Here is a 13,821-nt window from a genome sequence, read left to right as displayed (position 1 = left end):
AATATTTAATTTACCAGGGGTTTTCAGTCGGGGATTAAACGACTTTGTTCTTTCCCCCTCACCAATCTATCAGTAAATGGAAAATACTCAGATCTTTGAAATTTAAACGGCAGATTTTCTTGCTGGCGTTGGCATTTACTTGCTGTAACGCCTCGTTAAGCGCAGCACCTTCAGGCTCCGCATCTCAGGGCATATTCAAGACACGACTATGTTTCTGCATGATCACACGTCGGGGGGGGGAAAGCTATGTCCCACACTGTCAGCAAATACAGCGTGGCAAAGATGACAGTCAACGTCACTCCAGCTTTTTAAGCATTAGCGCTGCTCCCACGGAATTCTGGCACTGCCCAGATAACCCTCGCCCAGGTCACACCAGAGCCGCAGCACAGCCAGGCACGGGAATTAGCTGTGCCATGGAAGCCGCTTTTAAACCCATCACGAACTCTACACAGGCCGGCCCTGGGTTTGCTGCCAAAGAGAGACAGGTTAGGAGAGAAAAATCAAACGCCTGAAGTTGCAAAAAGGCTACCGATTCTCCCTGAAATGTTGTTGGATTTGGAAAAAAAAATCCCATGGAAGCATTTATTTGCATCTTTACGCATCCAAATCTATCCCCAACAACTTCACATACGAAGACCTCAGGTTATTTAGCTCCTGCTAGCTTCAGCAGCACAGACCAGACCTGAAGAGATCTTAAACTCTCTGGCAATTTCCCCAGAAAAATTGTAACTGTTAACCTTTGACACTGGATTTATACAACTGCTAACAACCAAGAGTGAGGTTTTGAAAAACTAGGATCTGGAAGACTGTTTCGTTATTCCTCTACGCCACCGTGCCAGAGGCCTAGGGAAGTGCAAGCTGCCTTAGCTTCTGCCGGGCTCTGCAGGAATATCTACAACTTGGAAACATCTGGCAGCTGGCAAACACTGCAGAAACTTTAAGGCCTTTAAAGAAAATAAAGATTTTAAATGGAATCAGCAAGTACATAGAAGTGGGAACAAGAAGACACAGAGTAAGAAAGAAAGGCTGTATTTTTACTGGAACTCCAATGAAGCATGGGCTGGCTGCAGTTTGTGTTGCATTGTGTGATCCAGTCTCCAATTAACCAGCTCTCATTTCAGAGCATCACGCTTTATCTTTTAAGTTCCACGTCAAAAATACTATTTTAGCTAGGTTAGGGTTTACATCTACCTTGTAACACTGCAAATGAATAAAATGTTATAGCAAACAGAAGATTTCTCCTTTAGACTTTCTCCCCACTGCAAAATATGATTCCAACTGGTGATACAAGTTTTTCACCACTGCTGCAGAAGTGTTAATGTTTCACTGTGATTATTTTAAATTATATGCTCATTTTCTTGACATTACTGGTAAATTTTGCAAAGTATACAAAGCTGGAAGCAAAGCCCCACTTGAAGCAGCACACAAACACTGTCTGACTTCATTATTAGATGACAGACAGATACATCTCTCCAGCTATCATTTTTTTGGGAAAGTTGAAAAGTGGAATTGCTTCATTTGCTTGACTGCTAAAGCCTAGTGGACAGAACTTAATATCCAACACTTCCACTTAAGGCTAATATAAAGGTCATAGTGTGCTACAGAAGACATTTGGCTGTATTTTGTTATGCTGCTCTTTCAGCCTGTTTTTTTTTTTTCCTGGAAAAGGCCCTCGGTCAGGACTTGTGGGAGCACCCCAGTAAGCGACCGTCCCTTGGCTGCAGAGCCTTAAGCTACTGTTTCACAGTCACTTTGAGCAGCAGCTGCTGCTGCAAAAAAGGACAGATTTGCCTTCATCTGAGCTGTGCGTATTTGTCACCCCACTTGAATTGAAAACCAGCCTGAAAAGAAACCCAGCCCTGGCAGTGAATGAGGAAAGGCAGCTGAGACACCTCCCTTTTTGGCAGCAGCCTGTATTTATGCCAACCCATTTACTAACATGACCATAACTTCCCATGTTGATACACATAAACATGTTGAAAACTCTATCATCAATAAAAACATTAGTTCCAGGCACTAATTTGTGGGAACGTCACTAAACCCCATGGCATCCGTGAAATAAAAGTGTTGGAGCAGGACAGAGCTCATTTCTTTCATCTTGTCACAAGGTTCACTCCTGAGAGATATTACTGTAATTTCCTTTAAAAACTTCCCCTTAGTCAGCCATACAGTGTCTCTGGGTAATCTGCTCCAACATCTAACAAATCTCATAAGAAAGCTCTTCCTAAAATACTGCTAAGTCATCTGGTCTTTAAAGGTAGTAAAAACCCTTTCTTCTGTGGGCAGAAAAACCACCAACCCTTTGTGCGTTTGAAAACTTGCAAAAGGGTTGCTGTAACGCCCCTCTGTCTGCTCTCGCTGCCTTTCAGTCTGAACAAACCCAGTTCTTCCAAAGCTGCACAAGACTTTTGCTGTTAGACTCCGTTCTTCGGGACTCGTCATTTCACCTTCACAGCATGACATCGGTAAAGAAACACAGTAGTTAGGGAAGCCTCGTATGCTCAAAATGTAATTAATTCCTAGTGAAAAGCACTGTTGTTCTTCAAGGCCTTATGGATTTCTACCCTGGTTTTCACACTGCCTTTTGTTCTTTGTTGAAAAAGTAAACTGTCAAAAAACAGAGTTAATAACACCACAAAGTTATAACAAACTACCACCAACCCTGAAAATAAAAAGAACATGCAATCTTTAAAGTGAGTTCCATTTGTATACTAACATATGGTTTTTGCTAAACTGCCAAAATAAAATACATTCATTTATAGGATAACAAATTAAAGAAGATAATGCACAAGTTACTCTGCCATACAGACGCTAAACAAAAAAGAAATTCAAACTATGATGGAAAAAACAATGATGATTTTATTTTTTTTTTACATTTAAATCAATAAAGCAGTTCTTATTCTACAGGTTCTTACCCCCAAAAGCTTGCAGGCTAAGTACACATACATGAATACTTGCTTGTGATTAACACTATTTGTTGTCTTATGGAAAAAGCAATGAGAAACAAAAGTTAGACCTTAGAACTAAGGCAAGTCCATAGATTAACAAGTACATGCATGTCTATCAAAAGGAAAGAATTTGGAAAACATCTGTGCATCTTACTGAAACTGTTCAATTTATTACTACAACTCATTTTAACCAAAATGCTCCAGACACGGGCAAAGTTCAGCCTGAGGTTCCTAAACATTCCATTATTTCTGCAGCCTAAAGTTAAACGAAACTTTTAACTCAAAGAAATATCCGGTTGCACAGCTGACTGTAGACCTAAGAATTGAGAAATTTTTGTATTCCGAAACAGCCATAACAAATTTGTCAAAAAATTAATATGGACACTTTTCCAGTTTTGTAATTACGGAATTTCCTCCAGACTTTTTATGGGTAACAATGGGTACAGGACAAGAGGTAATGGGCACAAACTTGAGCATAGGAAGTTCCACCTGAACATGAGGAGGAACATCTTTACTTTGAGGGTGGCAGAGCACTGGAAAAGGCTGCCCAGAGAGGTGGGGGAGTCTCCGTCTCTGGAGACATTCAAAACCCGCCTGGACGCGTTCCTGTGCAACCTGCTCTAGGTGACCCTGCTCTGGCAGGGGGGTTGCACTAGATGATCTCCAGAGGTGCCTTCCAACTCTATGATTCTATGATAACAAAGATGGAAAAATAAGCCCAAAATCCTGCATTTTGAATGGGAAAAAAAAAATCTCAAAATAAAACTGATGAGAGAGTACACAGCCAGTCTTTTATTTATACATCTAACATTTGGAGTGTGGGCTAGCAGGGAAGAACTGTTCCTTCTTAGAACAGCCCCAAAGGGCAGAGAAAAAAATTTCCCCATTTGGACAGCATGCCACCTCCTGTTGAAATAAATGGAGATGGACATGCTGTCCTTCCAGATTTAGAAAAACAAAGCAACAAAACCACAATTCAACACAAAAAAAATCCCCACAGACCCTGACTAGGTCATCAGCTACTATCATCATTCTCCTCACTGCAGGTGTCTCTACTCAACCCTGTCCTGCCCATGATCTCTCCCGGTCTCAGCAGAGGCAGCGACCCACTGAAGTGTTATTAACCAAAGGAGGAAAAGAAATTAACCACAGTTTCTTTGGTTCTGGGTCTGGTAGTTTTTTTGTTAACATTTTTATTGTGTACTTCAGTTGGCTTTGTTTCTCCTGTATCTGTGTCAATACAAAACAAGGCAAAAGGAAGCAACTTGGGTGCAGCTTGCTTGAATTCTACCAGAATGCAGGAGACCCCACTAAGTAATTTTAATAAATATTTTTATTTCCATGCCCTGTCCACAACAAGCCTAGGAATCCATAGTTCTGGGTGACAGTTTTTTGATAAGCAGCAAGGAGCACTGCAATCTGTATTACTGTTAAGTTACTGACCACATTTTTATCTCTCAACTGTGGTCCAGTAGTCACTGATTTAACAATATAAAAAAGCCACTTTTAATCCTACATTTTCATAATATGATGTACAAAGAACAAAACCTAGTTGGTTTAGACGCAGATTCGGAAAAATAACTCCTAGTTAGGAATGTGCTTGCGCTAGCTAGTTGGTCTTCCATCTCTTTTTTTTCCTACTTTGTCCCTAAAACATCCGCTTTTAGCCACTGCCCTTGATCTAAACTATGTGATTAGCTTCCTGAACAAACTTTGGATTCTACTGTACAGCAGTTTCCAAAAATGTAACAATACGAAGAAGAAATCCTAAATAATATGGAGTCAGATTCCACGAAATACAATGTATAGCCTAAACTCTCTAGTTTAATTTAAAAGCAGAACAATCTTAAAGACGTCACTGCTTGTTCTCCGGACAGAAGCAACCTACCTGTAAGGCTGGCAGTGGTGAAGACGCCACTAGCACCTCTTTTACAGCAGCCTCTCCAAGAAACACACTTCAAAAGTTACACAGTATAAAACTATACTCAACACAGTGAGTAAGTTTCTTACACAGGGCTTGTATTTCACAGCTTTTGCCTTACCCGTGCTCTGAATTCCTGTGTTGAAGTTATGCATTTTATAAGGTTGATTTCTTACCTCACAGCTTCACTGACCATATCTGCTGCTTGTATGATTTCGATTTCAGAAGGTTTGCCAACAGACAGAAAACACACCCTCCTCCAAAAAAAAAAAAGCACCCTACAACAGGGAAGGAAAAAAAAAAAAGCAAAACTCTTCTCACTTCATTTCAAAGTTTTTACTTTACTAAGCCTAACATTTCATCATGTATTTCCCACTTACTGATCTTCCTGTCAACAGGCTGGATTACTTGCAGTATTTGCTTTCTCTGCGGACAGAACTTTGTTGCATTCTTTGCCAGTTGGAGGGATACACAGAAGTAGCCAAACAACTCAGCAGAACAGATCTGGAAAGAAAGAAAGAAAAAGGAAAAAAAAAGAAAAAACACCAACCACTTTATAACTAGCTTAGTATTGATATTTTTTAAAATTTAAAATGTTAATATAATGATTACCAATTTTCTCATTCTAACTAATCTCTTACCATTATCTTCTGCAGTTGCACTGAGAAAAAAAAAATCCTAATTTTCTAAGTTTGATCTTATCTTAATAGCATTTTTTCCATGGCCTTCATCAGCACTGGTCTCATATCTAGTCCTAGTGACACTTGGATACCTGCTGTGGGGTTTTTATGCCTTTTTTAATTTTGGTTAATTTTGTTACAATATATTCAGCTCAGGCACTGCCAGTTAAAACGTTCATAAGGAGCTCACATTTTACAGATGTTCAGTCATTAACATAGATGGTCTATGAAATTCAAAGTGTTTAAACAAATAGAAGAGGATTCCTTTTTGTGCTTCCATTGATTATTGTGAAGCAAAAACTGCTACCAGTTAATTGACATGAAAGCTTCTGTGTAAAGTCATGCAGTACAGTGAAATATCAGGACATTCTTTAAAAAAGACGCACCATAATACCCAAGCCTATCTCCAGCTACCTAACCAAAATACAGTGTATGGCACAAAGGAAGGTGAAGTTAGGGAATGAGTGGTTGGGCAGGGACACACGCTTGTTGAAAGTGAACGCCATGCATGAAACACCATGCATGAAACACCAGCAGAAGCGTCATCTACCAAAGATGCCTTTGGCAGTTCTGCAGTATCAGGAGGGAGTGGAGCTCTAGGAGCGGGCTCGGAGTGCAACTCTGAAACCTGGATCATCTCTTTGGTTTTTCAGAACACTAGATGTCTGACGCAAACAGACCTCGTAACAGGCTCCCAGATCATAACGTATTTCAAGCTCTAATTAGGTAGACACTTAAACCAAGGATAACAGCCACCTTCATTAAAAGGGGTGTAATTCAGATGAAACACAATGAACTATATATGAGCAAGTAAAACCCTCACCTCCAGCATAAGAGAGTTGGTTGAGAGTGAACTTGAAGTGGGTATTTTTCTAAAAATCTATCATGGAAACCAACGATAGCAAGGTCCTAGTGGTATCCAGCATTTTCCCCCTAAAGTTATACAAGCAGGAGTTTTGCTTTTTCCTCTTGGTTTAGCAAACACTCTGGCAGAAATACTGTGAACTGCTGAATCTTCCCAAGGAGAATCTTCTTAGTGTAGACTGACCTTTGATGCATTCATCCATACCCTCAAATGCAAGATTGTGGATTTCAGTTTTATATTTATGTAGCTTTATCTGCCTAAAACAAGAAAAGACAGGTTCACCATTCCTGAAAGCGTTATATACTACAACCTGAAGAGCCAGACATAGCCATATTGATTTGTTCGTTGTTGAGTTGGGTTTTTTTAACAGAACAGACTTAAGAGAACCATTTGTACTCCTAGAAAAAGCCAGAGAAATGGTATTATAATAACAATTTCCATACGGGAAAATAAATCACACGTATTTCAGAAAAATTAACAATTATATTTTTATTGCTTGCAACTCCATCTTACAGATATTCTCAAAATGGAACCTCTTGCTGATCCTTCCTAAACTGCATACTTGAACTGTGGATTATTACATCAACCAAACAATAGTTACAGTAGGAAAAGATATGATACTTGAATAGCAATAATGTTCTGGTATCTACACAGTCCAGCCACACTGACCTTCAACATCCAGCAGAGTTCCATAACACAGGGATTTCTAAGAAACGGTATATACTTTTCTATAGAAACCATGAGATGGAAAACAAAAACACAAGCTCTTGTAATACCTCAGGAACCTTCTTTTTGTCATACACAGTCAGTGTTATTTTCCACTTTACACCTCTGCTGCCCTTAAACCACAAGAAGCCATGTATGACAAGCTATGGAGAACAAAATTTAGCAGGAAATTCCAGGATGCTGTAGCATAAAAAGTTATTACAGTGCAAGGCCCAAGACATACAGCAAAATAAGCGGCCACTACTGGCTCCTACACCACTCTTCATACATTTTTTTCACATGCAAAGATACATCATCTTCCTCAAATGAGGTTCTTAACACTACTACCTTTGGTTCTTCAAATCCCTCAAGATTACTCCTACAATGACACTGTGGCTTAAATGGATGGGCAATACAGGGTTATAGTAATTTTACCTGGTTTGTTCACATTAACATATTACTGATGTTTCCCTTACTCTCCCTTGGTTTTCCTCATGTTGGTTACGCACACTGACTGAATCCTCATTAAACAGTAAGCTGTCTGGGGCAAGGTTATCTCTTTTCAGGATTAGGCACACAACATAGTAACGTACCAGAACAATTTTTGGTTTTATTCTGGTATGTGTTAAAGGACATTTGTCTCAAGGGAAGTGAGGGTTTGGTATTATTAACCGCAAGAAAATCTTGCACAGTATGTTCCTTTCATAATGTTACTTCGCAGAAGCAAAAGGAGGAGAAAAAAATAGGAGGGAGCATAAACATCATTAACTCACAGCAAATGGTCACCTCTTCAGGTACAACAGCAATGGACACCCTGACAAGAAAGAATAAAGCACAAGTTTAGCACACATTTCACTAAGTACGTGAAATCAAAGCAGTTGTTTTGCTTTACATTTTAAAAAAAAAAACAAAAACACACACACACAAAAAATCCAAATGCCATGCAGGAGAAGTTATGTTTCTTACATGAGTCCAACAGCTTTAAGTATCAGGTGAGATCTGCTTTCCACTGAACAGTCCTATGAAAAGTAATTTAGGTAACTATACACAGAAGTAAGACAGGAGAAAATAAAAGCACACTAACTTACCAATACAATTATAATGCTTTTTTTTTTCCTGTGGGAAACAACTGGCCCTAAACCCAAATTATTTGAAAAGAGATGCCACCATTTCAGCCATGTATATGAACTATTGATACACAGACTGAGATTCTTCACCAACAATACTGAATGCCAACGTTCTAATTCAAAGACATACTGCCAGCTGTTACCAAAATTTACTTTGAAGTGGGTATGGAAAAACATAAGCAGTTACATGATGTCTGTAAACTGACTTTCTGAAATGACCTGTTGTCCCAAGTTGCCTACGTAACATAAGGTTAAGCCAGCTAAACTCAGGCTTTTCCCACAGTGTGTCATAATTATCAACTGGACACAGAACCCTCTTTACTTTCTGCAAATGGTACAGCTTACCAGATATTCAGGTTAAATGTAGAGAAATTAAATAATGAGACTGAAAGGGCTGATCAGGAATGCTTGTCCCTCCTGTCAAGAAAAAGAGGATATTCAAAAAATCTTAATTTTTTGCTTAAAAGAAAAAAAAAATCACCATACATTGTCAGTGAAACTCACTGCTATAGAAAGTCACTGAAACAAGAATCTACAAATACATGAAGGTGGAACAGGTATTTTCCTAACACATCTAGAGGAATAAAAACTTCTTTTTTTTTTCAAAAGATACCAAGCTTTACACTTCAGAGTTTCAACAAATCTTTAGAAGACCAAGAATAGGCTTCTTGCCAAGAGAGAATGGAGATTACGGCATCTGCCCCAAAAGGAGTTGCTCCATAGACTTCGCTGTTCGTAACTGTCAGGATCAAAGTACTGAACAAGATGGATGTTAGGAGTAACCCGTTACGCTAGTTCTTGGATAAGCCTTCCTACAGTGCAAGAAACCATTTCAAAATACTATTTTTAACAGAGTGACAAGTCCTAACATTCCCAGCTTCATTCAACGTATCAACCGCCAACACCGTACAAAACAGCCTAAGTCTCCAATTTTGGCAAAGGTTTCAGAAGAGCATGATTTGATCAGCTGGTGGGAGGTGAAACAACAACAGAAAAGCATTAACAACTGCTGAAGTCCTTAGAATTCTCAAAGGAACTGCAACATGATTTTCTCCATTTCCCAATAATAAGTTACTGGCTGTCTTTATACAGTCTATGTAGTGCTAACTAAATTGCAAAAGAATTCCATTCTGTTTTGGACAGCAGACAACTCTTGAAGCCTACAACTGGAAGTCGGCACTGCAAAAATAAAGCAAACAAAGAAAAAAATCTCAAATCTCAGTTGAGGAATACTAACGGCAGCAAGTCTGTTAGCGAGTGTTTTATTGTTGCATTTCACCGACCAGTTAATAGAACAAATTTTTACTGATTTCTACCTTAAGAAAACATTAATACTAGAATTCAGAAATACTAGTAAGTGCCCAGAGACTGATGGCCTGACTTTCCAGAGCTGTGGAAAACCCATGGCTTCTCTTATCTTCCATTGGTTCCACTAAAACATGGAGGTTTTGGAAAATTCAAAAACATTGAATGGAACAGAGCAACCACCATCAGTCTGAAAGAACTAATAAATCTCACCCTGTCCACTCTAAGGCTCCCACTTACCACCCAGCAGGCCAAGTTGTGTTTAATGTAAAAGAAACACAGTACTTGACAGATGACACCTATATATTTTCTGGCAGGGGAGTGAACAGACTCCAACCAGTGTAATTTATTTGAAATTACCTTGATTCCAGGCATGCTTTTCTTAATGTGTTTATGAAGACAAAGAGCATACTTTTCTTTATGAAACATTCATACCAAAGGAAATTATAAATCTTCACATTAAAGCACAAGTTTCCAGGCTAGATATTGCCAAAGGGGTTCACGGTCATCACATTTTCTGTGTGTTTCACACAACACACATTATACATTCATAATGTTTCTGAAGAAGCAACATAAATTAATCCAACCTTTTTCTAAAAAGACAGATTTTAAATGGTATAAAGTGACATTCACAAGCCTGGGAACTGTCAAAATGCTCTTTCCAAAAAAATCCAACAAACAAACAAAACTTTCACTGCAAGATAAAAAGGCCAAGCATGTGATCTGCAGCACTTTTATGAGCTAGAAATTTCATAGGTGAGATGGATATAACATATAAGAAAGACATTGAGGGGCTGATGCGCATCCAAAGAAGAGCAACAAAGCTGGTGAAGGGTCTGGAAGGCAAGTCTTATGAGGAGTGGCTGAGGGAGCTGTGGTTGTTTTGCCTGGAGAAAAGGAGGCTGAGGGGAGACCTCACTGCTCTCTACAACTATCTGAAAGGAGGCTGTAGCAAGGTGGGGGTCAGTCTCTTCTTACAAGTAACAGGTGATAGGACAAGAGGACATGGCCTCAAGTTGCACCAGGAGAGGTTTAGATTGGAAATTAGGAAAAATTTATTCTCTGAAAGGGCTGTCAAGCATTGGAACAGGACACCCAGGGAAGTGGTTGTGTCACGATCCCTGGAGGTACTTAAAAGACATGTAGATGTGGCGCTTTGGGACATGGTTTAGTGGTGGACTTGGCAGCACTAGGTTAATGGTTGGACTTTATGATATTAAGGGTCTTTTCCAACCTGAACGATTCTATAGTAATATGGGCATATGAAACCATCTAGTGTTTTACGAAATTATTTTGTTCTGAATAAACAGCCTTTGCTTTCCCATACCTCACCACCCAACAGTTAATGCTATCATTATCTTTCACTGCAGGGTCATAATAATGACACAATCACAGGAGTCCACAGTCTAAGAGCCTGATTTTAAGCAATGAGTTCCAAGAACCTGCTCTAAGAAAGATGATTGCAAGAGGCCTCAAATCTGCATGGAGCAACCTCAGAAGCCATGTGGATCTGAAGCTCATTTAATTCATGGATAGTGAAAACTCTTTCCCTTTGAGCTTCTATTTGTACTAAAGCCTTTTAACAACTCTGTTAAAAGCAAGAAGCAACTGCTTCACCTTCCTTGTTTGCAACCTCTCCATTCCTTAATTCCTTTCCTCTCTGTTGATACCCACTTTGCACTCCAGCAATCCCTCCCCTCCTGCCCAAACACAACCTTTCCCCCTGAGACTATGACTTTGGGAAGTAATTTTTAAGAAGAAATGCATAACCTCCAAGAACAAAAAACTGGCAGGCTCATAAAAGGAATCTTTAGGCTGGCCCGAGTCATACCTTCCAAATGCACTGGTTACGTTGCTGTCCCCTATGGCTTATGTTTAGAAAGAAAAATTGAGAATAAGGATATATATGGTAATACTAGTCTAAGCTAATTCCTTATGTGTAGTTTCTATAACAAATGCAGGACCAATTTGACAAACAGTCTACTTTAGCATACATCTAATCCATGAGCACCCAGATACTGAATGCGACAGAAGTACTGGGGGGGGAGGAAGACGACTTCCATACAAGAGAAGACATATTCCAAGGCAAGCCAACTTTAAGATTGCACAGCGAAAAAACTCACTACATGCATTTGGTAATATTTAAATGCTTGACTTAGTGAACCTATTTTTTTTAATGTAACCTCTGAAATGGGAGTTTTAACAGTAGCCACACAAATAACAAAAACAAAAAGAGGCAACCTCTTCAGACAATTCTCCTCCCAACCATACTGACAAGAAATCTTTATTCCTTTCAGGAAGAAACTTCACAACACTTGGAATAACTTAGCATTCCTAAAAGCTGTGATAGGTCATTAAAATTTTCAGTGGCTTTATCAGTTAAAAGAACTGATAGACATATGCAGTCATAATGCTGTGCATATGCCCAAGCCTCACATCTTTAGAAAATAAAGCCTCTAATATTCAGTTTTAGGAGAACTAAAACAACAAAGCCCAGTTTCCTGCAAGCTTTCTTATTGATTTTGTGTCTAAAAATTGCAAACACTGGTTGAAGATCTTCCTGTTGTTCTGTTTTTTGTGAGTGCTTTCTCTTATGTGAATTCTATTGTGTACATTAAAATGTGAGATCGCATTACACTTTTTTCCCCTCAGTTGCTGAGGCACTTGCAGGTACTCAACCACCTTTTTCTTCTACCTTCGCCTTACTAGTCTTCTTTTCCAACTCTTGGAGAGAGAACAGCAAGCATACAGGACTCGGAGCTTGTTCTTTACCATTTTTGATGGTCAGCTGCCAAAAGCTGTCACAAAAATCGTTCTTCAAAGACCACAATATTCCCAGAGCAGAAAGGATCTTGACAATGTTCTTCTGCCATATTCTAGGAAGCACAGGTAAATCAGAGGTTTTTCAAAAGCATATAATTTGACCATATTGGGCTGATTTCAAGGCAAGTATCAAAGAGCAGCATCCTGCAGTCATAGTAAACTACATCACATTACAATCCTACTGTGAACCACTAGGGACACTTAGTAGTCACAAGTAGGGACACAAGCAGTCATCTTTCCTTAACCTCACCATAAGAAAGCAGCTGTACCATTCTAGCTAGCACTCCTAAATCAACTTGGGGCAGACAACTGCCAGGGCAAAGTTCGGGAAGAATGGCTGAGATGTGACAAAGTGTAATGGATTGTGTCAGTCATAGCTGGAACACGAGACTTGACTACAATATCTAGCAATGGTAATTTAACAGCTAAGTTTATACTTCTTTTTTTTCCATACATCAGGCAAACAGACCACCACGTTATCACTGCATCATTAAAAACAGCTTTAAGACATACTTAAAGTATAGCCACAGTAACATTAAATGTATTTGTGCAGAAACAAAACCTGAATAACACATCCCCAGACTAAGTAACAGGACTGTCACCTGATCTGCAATCCAGCCTCTATCTGGAGCCAATCTCATCAGTTTTTTCCCTCTCAAAACCTACATATTTTGATATGAACTGGGTGGTGACACCTGAGCACTGGGTAACACACTGGATTTACGCGAAATAAATAAATAAAAATAAATAATTTTGCGCGTTTAGGAAGAAAAACCAGCACCGTTTCACACACGCCCCCACAGCACCTGGAACCACCTGCGACGCCGCCCGTTTTCTGCTACCGGCTTCCCTGCGCCCTCAGTCCCCTCAGCCTGACTTGACCCCTGATCTGAAGCGTTTCCCCACAAGCCGCGGCTCGGAGGGCAGCCCCGACTGCAGCCCTGCTCGCCCGCCCGTCCGCTCGCCTGGTCACCGCGCCGGCAGCAGCCGCCATCGCCTTCCACAACCGGGGCCCCGCCCCGGCCCGGCCCGGCCCGGCCCGGCCCGGCCCTAAGGTGACCGCCCTCCGTCCTCGATCCCCCCTCAGGCGCCACTCCGCCGTCCCCGCCTCACCCGGGCGCTGCCCCGCCGCCAGGCCCCAGCCCGCGCCCCCACCTCTCCCGCGCAGCCCCTTCGCTGCGGCCGGGCACCTCCCACCCCTCACCGCGGACCGCGCCACCCCTCCCCGCCGGGATCCCTGCGCCACCGGGGGAAATAGTCCCCTCTCCCCGCCGGGGGAGCCCCGCGGCGCGGCGGCGAGTCCCCGATAGCGGCGCGGCAGAGGAATCGCGCTGCCTGGGCTCTGCCGGGTTATCCCCGCCCCCTCGGCTAGATCCGGTCGGGCCGGCGCGGAGGGATTCCCGGTGGCTGCGCGGCGCCGGGGGAGGCGGGGGGGCGGTGTGAGGGG

General features: G+C 41.1%; 1 long non-coding RNA gene across 12 annotated transcripts; it reads right to left on the bottom strand.

Annotated features, from left to right (window-relative positions):
* Positions 1-1,686: 1,686 nt before the first annotated feature.
* LOC128907622 (uncharacterized) lies at positions 1,687-13,716 on the bottom strand. Of its 12 annotated transcripts, none has more exons than XR_008465674.1 (4): positions 8,086-13,329; positions 7,893-7,933; positions 6,373-6,671; positions 2,862-5,373 (listed from the first exon to the last, which is right to left on the bottom strand). It is a non-coding gene; the product is annotated as an uncharacterized LOC128907622 (long non-coding RNA). The 12 variants fall into 12 exon arrangements; XR_008465672.1 differs by having other exon boundaries at positions 6,373-7,933; positions 8,086-8,138; positions 8,592-13,329; XR_008465673.1 differs by having other exon boundaries at positions 6,373-8,138; positions 8,592-8,663; positions 12,324-13,329.
* Positions 13,717-13,821: the final 105 nt, after the last annotated feature.

Source organism: Rissa tridactyla, chromosome 3, assembly GCF_028500815.1.
Source record: "Rissa tridactyla isolate bRisTri1 chromosome 3, bRisTri1.patW.cur.20221130, whole genome shotgun sequence".
Classification (NCBI taxonomy): domain Eukaryota; kingdom Metazoa; phylum Chordata; class Aves; order Charadriiformes; family Laridae; genus Rissa; species Rissa tridactyla.
This window is presented reverse-complemented; position numbering and strand designations above follow the sequence as displayed.